This window comes from Perognathus longimembris, chromosome 1, assembly GCF_023159225.1.
Source record: "Perognathus longimembris pacificus isolate PPM17 chromosome 1, ASM2315922v1, whole genome shotgun sequence".
Taxonomy (NCBI): domain Eukaryota; kingdom Metazoa; phylum Chordata; class Mammalia; order Rodentia; family Heteromyidae; genus Perognathus; species Perognathus longimembris.
In genome coordinates this window covers 62,746,081-62,755,507 of record NC_063161.1, presented here as the reverse complement: position 1 = coordinate 62,755,507, position 9,427 = coordinate 62,746,081, and positions in this window count along the sequence as shown.

The following is a 9,427-nucleotide window of genomic DNA, read 5'->3' as shown; positions in this document are numbered from 1 at the left end:
GACGATTTATTTTATTTTATTTTATTTTTTATTTATTTATTTTTTTTTTGGCCAGTCGTGGGCCTTGGACTCAGGGCCTGAGCACTGTCCCTGGCTTCTTCCCGCTCAAGGCTAGCACTCTGCCACTTGAGCCACAGCGGCGCTTCTGGCCGTTTTCTGTATATGTGGTGCTGGGGAATCGAACCTAGGGCCTCGTGTTTCCGAGGCAGGCACTCTTGCCACTAGGCTATATCCCCAGCCCACGATTTATTTTATTAAAGATTTGTTTAATGTTGTGTGATATCTAAACACCTAATCCATACACAATGAGAAGGCTACTCTGTCCACCAAAATAAAATAGCTAGGTGAAACAGGGGGTAGTAGACTAAAGTAGATAGCCTAAGGTTTGCAATAGAAAAAAAAAAGTTCTCACAAACGTGTTACAGTAAGTTATATTGGCTTCAAAAAAACTGAGCAAGTTTATCACTTGTCCACTAACAATTGTTTTATTTTAAATGCAGGCAATTTTTAGCTGGTGCTGGTGGCTCACACCTATAATTTTAGCTACTCAGAAGGCTGAGAGCTGAGGAGTGTGGTTCAAAGCCAGCCCAAGTAGAAAAGTTTTGAGACTCTTACCTCCAATGAACTATCAAAAAGCTGGAAGTGGAAGTGGCTTAAGTAGTAGATCACTAGCATTGAGTGAAAAAGTTGAGATAATGTTCAGGCCCTGAGTTCAAACCCCAGTAATGACATCAATCAATCAATAATAAAAATATAATAGGATTTTAAAGATATTTTCCTGTGTTAGTTACTTTTTCTATTACATCATTTTGTCATATAATGTGTTTCTAATGCCTTCTGCTGAAACTTTTATGTAGCTGCTATTTATTTAATAGACACTGATAAGACACATTTGAAATAGAATCATGCTTAACTTTTTAAAGGAAATTAATGACTCTAAGCAACTTTTGTACAGCAAATCACATAAATAATGCTAATGCCTCAAGAAGTTTTTTTAGAAAATAGGTGCCATTTATCACATAAGTGCCTTGTCACCACTTAATGTATACACTTTGCTTCTTTATTATAATACATGTATTATAAGTTTCTGCCAAAGAAAATAATTTCTCTTAAGTACTATTATTCAATCACACAAAATTTTTGACTATGCCTACATTTCACAAAATAAATAGCTACAAATTAGTTTTAAATTACCCTGTATGCAGAAATTTGCTTTTTAAACATGTATACTACTTTTGTGCCTATTTTTAATCTATGAGTATTAACATCCATTTTAATGTATTGTTTCTGAAAATTTTATACTATTTTTATTTCAGTGACTGTTTAAAAATACACTGATGATTCATCTGGAAAATAGATATAAGATATGTATTATTTAATACTGTGTGTCACAAGAAATTCCTACACTATGAAGCAAATATATTTGTTGTGCAAATGGACTTGTTGGATGAATAAGATGGCAGGCACCTCTCTAATGCCATATGGTCATATATTTAAGTCTCAAACTTAGGTCTTTAATTCTAGCAGTCACCACATTTAGTACATTTCTCATCTGATTATCAATAAATTCTTTTTGGGAGAGTGGGTAAATACATGAATAATGATGTTAATCTTTGGAGTTGGGGGCCTGGTTCTCTCTAACCAATGAGCAAAATTATCAGTGACACAATGGATAAATAGCATATAACACTTTAAATTCACACATGTAGAAATTTAGTTCCTAAAGAAATAGCCTCTTTGCTAAAGGCTGGCACCTTGCTATCCAAATCTGGAAATTTTGATCAAATTAAAATCAATGACAGTTGCATTTTAGCATAACATGTTGATTTAGAAAAGAATGCATGAATCCATGAGTTTATAAATCAATAAAAAGATTGCCCTGGGAGTTTGGTGAAGATGATTAAATATAACAACTCTACCACTTGAGTCAGATCTCCAGTCCAGCATTTTACTGGGTATTTTGGATACACAGTCTCTTGGAGATTTCTTCCTGGGCTGGCCTTGAACCATGATCCTATAGGTCTCAGCTTCCTAAATAGCTAGAATTACAGGTTTGAGCCCCTGTGCCCTGCTCAAATATTCTATTAGCAGTGCAAGTGAATACTTTTACTTGACATGAACTTAGCCTTATCCTATTTACCTCCTCCATTCTCCAGAGAGCCTGGATAGGACAGCTGTGACTTGTTTTGCTCTTAAGGGCAGAGTAGATCATATTTTCCCATTGAAAATATTATTTTGCCAAGCACTGGGAACTCACACTTGTAATCTTAGCTACTTGGGAAACTGAGATCTGAGGATTAAAGTTCAAAGCCAGGGCAGGCAGGAAAGTCCACGAGACTCTCACTTCCAATTAATCACCAAAAATGGAGCTGTGGCTCAAATGGTACAGCACTAGTCTTGAGGACAAAAGCTCAGGACAGCACACAGACCCTAAGTTCAAGCTACAGGACCAGTACAAACATAGTAAGTTCAATATATTAATAGTATTTAATATATAAGTTAATGTTATAAAAATCAATATTAAAATTAAGTATGTGAATTATTTATGTATAGATTAAATGCACGGATTAATATTAAATAGTTCAATGATTGATGTTAAATATTAAAGTTAAGTATATAAATTTAAATAAATAAATATCATAGTCTTCTGAATTTTCTACCCTCATTTGTGAATTGGATAGAAATAATCCACACAGGAAAGGAAACCTGACAACATACATTAAAAATAATTTCCCCCCTCTGCCTTCCCAGAGCATGACCTTTCTGCAGACGGCGTGGGGTCTGGTGGGGTCCGAGCCCTAGGTGCTGTCGAGGTATTTCAAAGCATCGTTAACAGTGTCTAGATCCCAATGAAGCCCTAAGTTTCCAGGGTTACTTCCCGGTAAGCTGAGTCTGGCGGGGTTGGTGGTGTATGAGATGGGGCTTTGCCGGGGCTGGGGGGGCCCTTGGTGCCGCGGTGAATGGCTGGGCAGGTGCACTGGCTCGAGCTTTGGGGATGGGAACACCCAGCTTCGCTGTACTTGTAGGATCACCACCTCCTGTGTGGCAAGAAGAAAATGTGTCTGTGAGATGCAAAAAATAAAATAAAATAATCCTCCCAAACCAAGAAAGTACACATTTGCACCTCATTTATCAGCAAATACTTCACTTTTAGACCAAGTATCCAGTAGATTTTTATCCACCTGGCTATTTTTAGTAACTATAATGTGCTGGTTATTTACTTGTATCATGCACAAAACTGCATATGGCTATAGAATATCAGTCAGAATGTACACTTATACAATTGACTTGACTTCTCCTTTACTCCATATTCCTCATTTTGAAAAATCAAAACCAACAATGACAGAAGAAACAAACAGTAGTACCAGCTAGTCTCCTGAATTGGGTTTTAGTATTGTAAATTTATGAGTTATACTTCTGAGAATTTTCCTTGGAGAAAAAGATGCAACTATGAGATATTGTGCTATTGTACTAAACACATCTATCAATAAAGGGGAAAATAGTACCCAATAATACCCTTTTAAAATAAAATAAAATGAAAGCAGCCAGGCACTGGTGGCACTGGCCTATAATCCTAGTTACTACTCAGGAGGTTGAGATCTGAGGAGCATCATTCAAAGCCAACTGGGGCGGAAAAGTCTATGAGACACTTATCTCCAACTAACCAGCAAAGAGCCAGAAGTGGAACTGTGGTTCAGATGCTAGAATGCCAGCCTTGAGTGAAAAAGTGAGGTGAAGATGTGAGTTCAATCTCCAGCACCTCACAAACAAAAGGGGAAGTGTCTAGGAGCCCAAGCATGCGCACAGAACTTGGCTTTCTCTCTTAAGACTTGTCAAGAAGACAGTGACAAAAGGGCAAGTTCATAAAAGTGGTAACTGCTAGGATGCCATTAATCCTTTTGTCCACAGAGGTAAGTCACTTTACACACCCCTCATCTCTCTGTGCTTTCTTACTTTATTTACCCAACTTCCTTCCATTGCTCAGTATTTTTGTATAGCAGTAATTCTTTATGTTTTTGTTTTCTGATTTGTCCGGGCAGTTTGTAACATCATTTCATGTTCTTAGTTAACAAATTAATTTTGGAATTGTATTTTTTTTTTCAAAAAATATATTTTAAGATGCTTTGGCATCTCAAAATCCTTGCTAATCTCTGGGCTTGTGTGTGTGTGTGTGTGTGTGTGTGTGTGTGTGTGTGTGTATACTAGGGTTTGAAGTGTGGTTGTTAGTAGGAGATGATAGTCTCATTGACTTTACTACTCAGGCTGGCTTCAAACTGTGATCCTAGATTGCAAAGGGGCTAGAGCTCATCTTTGATATGTAAATTAACCAAACCCAGACCTCAAGCCTCTCACTCTTAGCTGTCTCCCAGTAACAGTGTTTCCCCTGCTCCTCTCTGAATATAGCAGAGGAAATACATAATATAGCAAGGAAATATATGTGTATATAGTTAAATTATATATACATTATGTGTAATATATAATAAATATATACACTACAATACATATAGTCACAATAAATAAATGTACATGTTTGTTTTTATTATTTTATTATTTATATTAAAATAAATATGCCATATATACTATTATGCAGTAGTATATAATCGTTATAATAGTGTAATAATTATCCTAATAACACAATTAGTTTTATAGAATTATAATACTTATATATAATTAAAATACTTATGTAATTATAAAATTACATAATACTATTACATGATTATTACATGATATTGTATAATAGTAATATAACTATTAATGTTAATATACTTATAACAATATATTTAATGATACAACTATTATATATTAATACAGCATATAATTGTATAATATTGCATACTATATGTGATATACTATATACCTTATATGTTATATAATATACAAAAAGCATTATATATGATACATTATATGATATACGTGATATATAACTCTATATAGGACATCTATTATATAAGACATGTAATATTATTTATATGACATATGTTCACATATATGTAAATGATGTATATAATATAAAATGTAATGTATATATTATCTATAATAATATAATAAATATATAATACAACAGGGAAAATATAACCCAATACCTCCAGACTAATTCAGTCTCCAGTGCTGCATGCTCTGCTCTGCTCTGCCTTGCCTTGCCTTAGAAACCCCACTAAGGCTATGGCCAGAGACTTCCCCTCTGTTCTCTGCCTCCAACCCAATCCTGGCCTTCCCATTTGGACCTTCAGCCATGAGTGCACCAACCACCTCTCTGTGTTCTGTGAATGTGACAGCCTTTCTTCTACACCTGCTTGTCATTGCCTCCTACAGCCACTCAGACCTTGACACCCACATCATACATTGACTTTCTGAGCACACCCTCAGTACAGGACATTTGGCAAAGTAAACAAAGTAAATCCATACGCTTTAGACCTATGGCTGGTGCCTCAGTAAGACTTGGAAATGAGTATTTCATGGGTCAACTGAGTGCTGGTGACTCACACTGGAATCCTAGCTACTCAGGCCAGGCGGCTGAGATCTAAGGATCTGACTCCAAAGTCAGCCCAGGCAGAGAAGTCCATGAGACTCTTATTGCCAATTAAACATCAAAAAGCAGGAAGTGGTGCTGTGGCTCAAGTGGTAGAGTGCCAGCATTGAGCAAAATTGCCAAATGAGAGTTCAAGGCCTCAAGTACAAGCCCCAGTACCTTAAAGTTTTAAAAGTCATAATTACTTAGGAACACTGACAAACTACCTTGCATACTGTGTGTATAACAGTGAGAAAACAGAAAATAACAGCCAGGATATTGTTTTCAGGACTTCTAGTGGCAAGTATTAAATCTCTTAAGTATCAAATGTTCTATGACTGTACATTGCTGATGCATACTGACTGGTAAAAATAAAGGAGAGAATATAGGGTAGAATAGGAATGAATATTAAAAGGAGAGCTCAATGCATAAAATGTTACCTAGTAAGCAGAATGAATTAATCCATCCCACCAAAGCACTTGGCTTTATCTCAATGGCCTGTGCGAGCACACGTGGCAACTTTTTGCCTTCTACAAATCCCCAGTGGATTCTGTCCTAATATTTCCCCAGAGAGAATTAGGCAATCAGGGGTTTCTTCAGGGAGGACACAGGACACAGCCTTCTGAGTCCCGAAGTCAGGGCGTGGTGGCTCACACCTGTAATCCTAACTACTCCGGGAGGCTGAGATCTGATGATCAAGGTTCAAGGCCAGCCCCAGCAAGAGTGTCTGTGAGACTCTTATCTCCAATTCACCTCCAAAAACATGGAAGTGGAGTTGCAGCTCAAGTGGTAGAATGCTAGCTTTAAGCAAAAAAGCAAAAGGACAGTGCCCTGACCCAAAGCCCCAGAACCAAAATCAGCACAATAAAAAGAGTTTGTGTGAGGAATGCACATAGCCAGGCAAGCTAAGTGCTGAGCAGGGGACAAGAAGCAGATTGTGTTCACTGGAGGTCATGTGCTCATTTTTTTAAAAATTCCACTCTAGATATCTTCAATTAATGCAGCTGTTTAGGAGTACAGCTATGAACCCCTCCTCAGAATGATAAGGAAAAGATGGATTCCTGTATGCATTCAGAAATTACTTGGTGTTGTTTTTGCCATATGCAGGTACAGTGGCATGTGGTGAGAATACTGTAATCCAGGAAAACCATAGTCATCATGGTGGTACTCAGGGAAGAGGCAACCTACAAGACATGTTTGCTGGGTTCTGTGAATTAACTAAAAGTTCTCCAACTTTGAAAGTGTGCCCTTTATTTACAGTTTTTTCTTCTGCTCTGGTCAGTCACTTTGCAATCACCTTAGGTTCCAGGGATCAAAATTAAGATTCACTGAGAAGCATCTGTGTGTGGGGCAAATGGTCCCTCAAACAAGCAATGCCTTCTTAGCAGCTTAAAGAAAACCACTAGCAACTCAGATCACCTTGTTCCTGTTCTGTTCCAGTAATAAAGTGACACTAAACGCCAAAAAAACCCAAAGTAGCGATGTGGCTCAAGTGGTAAAGCTCCAGTGTTGTGTGATAAAACTAAGGGACAATGCCCAGGTCTCAGGACTGACACTACAAAAAAAGAAAAGAAAAGAAAAAGAACACCAGGCACCAACATTTCAAAGACATAAATGTTAATAAATAAATGCAAGTCAGAAATCTGAAGGGTAATTGATATTTGGGGTTGGGAAAGGAAAATCCATGGATTAGGATGTTTAGCAACTGCAACTTTCAGGAATCACATACAAGGGGAGAAGGTGTATTTTTAAGAAGAGACCGTTATCTGTGTGCCCAAAGCATTTCTTCCATCAAGGTTGTTCGCTTCCTTTCTGTTAATCTTGAAAAAAATTTTCTGAAGAGTTCCTGCTTTGGCCAGGTGGCTTGGCCCTTTTTCCTGCTGTACTTTAATGAAGACACCCTGTTAGAAGCTCCTTGAACTTGAATTACACCCTGTTAATTAAGCCACATCCTTTTGCAGAGTGTGGACCTGAGCTCAGCCAATGGGGACAGAGGGGCCTGAGCTCAGCCAATGGGAGCAGAGGGGCCTAAGCTCAGCCAATGGGGCAAAGAGGCCTGAGCCCAGCCAATGGGAGAAGAGGGGCTGGGCCTGCTGGATTAGTGATAAAAGGGGGCAGCTTACCTACTCTATGTGTTTGCTTGCCAGATTTTTGGTGGATGGTACACCCTTCTGCAGAAGTAAACTTTGCCTTGCTGAGTTCCTTTCAAGTTGGTGTCCTTATTCCTATGTGACACCCCAACCTCCCAAGCAATTTCTGACATCCGAGGACAAAGTACAAGATTCAGGACCAGTTAGGCACTTCAAGTGTCAGTTGGGCTCAAACCCATGTTCTCTGCCCTTTAGTGGAGATAGGATTCCCGAGGATGGCACCTTGTGGCAGAGAGGAGTGGCAGTGAGGAAAAGGCAGTGCTGACCAAGTTTTTCCAAGGGAAACCACAGAAGCTCAGAGCTCCAGGATTGCAGACAGGCTCCAGGATTGCAGCCCAGAGACAACAAACTCAGTGGATTCTCAAGCTCTTTGTGTGAAACCATATGGTATGTGCATCTAACACATGCATGTACTCCACTACATAAAAATTCATCTCTAATTATTTCCTGTATGCATGGGGTTTGAACTCAGCATCTCACACTCTTCTTTAGCTTTTTTACTCAAGGCTAGCACTCTACAACTTAAGCCACACCTCTATTTCTGGACTTTTTTTTCTTCTGGTTAATTGAAAACAAAAGTTTCAGTGACTTTTTTTATTAGGCTGCCTTTGAACCATGATCCTCAGATCTTAGCCTTCTGAGTGGCTAGGACTACAAGTATGTCTAATTGCTTTCAATAACCAATACAATGTGGAGGCTGTATAAATGAATGTTACATTGTATTGCTTATAAAATAACAAATCGATACATATCTAATAACGAAGTAAACTGCACTTACTTGGCTTGCTTCCTCAGCTGGCACTCTGCCTCCTGAGCCATGCCTCCAGCCCATTGTTTTGCTGGTTAATGGAAGATAGACTTTCCTATATTTTTCTGCCCATGTTGGCTTCTGGCCACAGTCTTCTGGACTGTCATCTCCTAAATAGCTTTCTAGTGTCTTGGATGCCGAGTTGCTTGAATCTAAAGATACAAAGTACACGCTACCTTCCAATATGGAAGACAACAGGTGACAGGAGTTGCTGCTGATGACAGAAGAGTTGGAGCAGAGACTCCTCAGAAGGGAAGCACGGCCATAATTCAAAAGCCAACTGCTTGCTTCCTTCCTTTCTTCCTTCCTTCCTTTCATTCTTTCTTTCATATGTATGTGTATGCCAGGCTGAGGCTTGAACTAAGGGCCTGGGCACTGTCCCTGAACGTTTTTGCTTAAGGCTAGAGCTCTTGAGCCACAGATCCACTTCCTGCTCTTGCTGGATAGTTGGAGATAAGAATCAATTGGATTTGTCTGCCCATGCTGGCTTCAAACTGCTGTCTTCAGAACTCAGCCTTTTGAGCAGCGAGGATTATAGTCTTGACTCACTGGCAACTGATTTTTTTTGTTTATTTATTTATTTATTTTGTCTGTTGTGGGGTTTGAAATCCAGGCCTTGGCACTGTCCCTGAACTCTTTTGTTCAAGGCTAGTGCCCTACCACTTGAGCCACAGCATCACTTCTGTTTTTCTAGTGGTTAATTAGAGATAAGTCTCATGGATTTCTTACTCTGGCTGGCTTTGAGCTTTGAATTTTAGATCTCAGTCTCCTTCACAGGTAGGATTACAGGTGTAAGTCACCAGTGACGAGCTTTTTTCCCCTCTCTTCTATTTTTAATATGGTTTCTAATTGTTCCTTCCATTGCTACATAAAATGACATACAATTTGATTTTTTGAGGCTATTTATGGAATAGGACAGACATAGGTAAAAATAGCATAGAATTAGTCAGGCTCCTAGCT